The sequence below is a fragment of the Elephantulus edwardii genome, unplaced genomic scaffold (assembly GCF_000299155.1).
Source record: "Elephantulus edwardii isolate Elephantulus edwardi_28Jun2011 unplaced genomic scaffold, EleEdw1.0 scaffold04438, whole genome shotgun sequence".
NCBI lineage: Eukaryota > Metazoa > Chordata > Mammalia > Macroscelidea > Macroscelididae > Elephantulus > Elephantulus edwardii.
Window position 1 is genome coordinate 2085 of NW_006404188.1, and position 1128 is coordinate 3212.

At 55.0% G+C, this 1128-nt stretch overlaps 1 pseudogene; it reads right to left on the bottom strand.

Moving 5' to 3' along the window:
• Nucleotides 1-187: 187 nt before the first annotated feature.
• LOC102868795 lies at nucleotides 188-1124 on the bottom strand (annotated as a pseudogene).
• Between the last annotated feature and the right edge of the window lie 4 nt (nucleotides 1125-1128).

Sequence of the window (1128 nt, forward strand, 5' to 3'; positions counted from 1 at the left end):
ACCTCCTTTATTACCCTTGGGTGGCACTGTAAATGAGTAAGACTTCCTTATTTTTTTGTCAGACTGTAAAGTTTATTGGCCTGTTTCACGCGAGGACGGCGGACGGAGCACCGTGTAGTGCGTGCTGAGGGAACGGTGTGTGGCAGCACCAGCCCAGAGGCTCCTGGAGGCGTCAGCTGTGCCGCAGCTACAGAAACTGAATCCCAGCTCCAAACTGGACGCCGTCACAGGTCCTGTCACTCCCCTGAACGCCCATGGGGATGCAATAATTGAACTCCAGACGGGCAATGTTGCCGAGCCTGAGGACAATGCCAGCTCCGTATGACCAGCGGATGTTCTCAGCCAGCCGGCGGATGTGGGCCTTGGGGCCGTCCCCGTAGTTGAGGTTGCACAGGTTGCCAGCGCTGAGGAAGAAGTGCGTCCTGAAGAGCTCGCCAAAAGTCACCTGTTACATGGTGTGGGGGAAAGTGGACGGACAGACCTTCGCTCTGGGGTCCGATGCTGTGCATGCTGAATCCACGGATGCTGGTTGGGCCGCCCAGGTAAAACCGATCAGCAATACTTGATGGTTTATCACCAATGGGCACCAACATCCCACCCCAGAGAGAGTCTGAGATGACTGAGTGCAACACCAGCTGCTTATTCAGCTGGAGTTCAAAGTCCTCCTTGAGGAAGCTCACGTCTCCGCCAGTGTAGCCCGCCAGCTCCTGGTTAATTTTCAGCAGGGCTCCTTTCCTCGGCAAGATGGAGGAATTACGAGAGTCGATGACCATCGCGTTCGAGAGTGACGACTTGAGGGAGTGCCTGCTTTCCTTCCGGACAGCAAAGGAGGCCTTTCTCAAGAGGCAGCCCAGCTCTCTCCATACACCTTCCCACATCACTGTGTGGCTGGTCTTCCAGATGGGAAAATTGTACTCGGCCGACACTCCTCTGTCTGTCTCCCGAAGCGAGCTCCAAGGGAACTGCCCGGTGACTTTATATAAGTTTACAGAGAAATTTCTGTCGAAGTTCCCGGGCTGTGGTTTGAAGAAGGACAGGCCGTAGGAAGTCTCTTTCGTTCCGTAGGAAAACTGAAAAGTCACCTTTTCGGCACGGCCAAGGAGATTCGGGAGCTTGAGGCCAAGGACC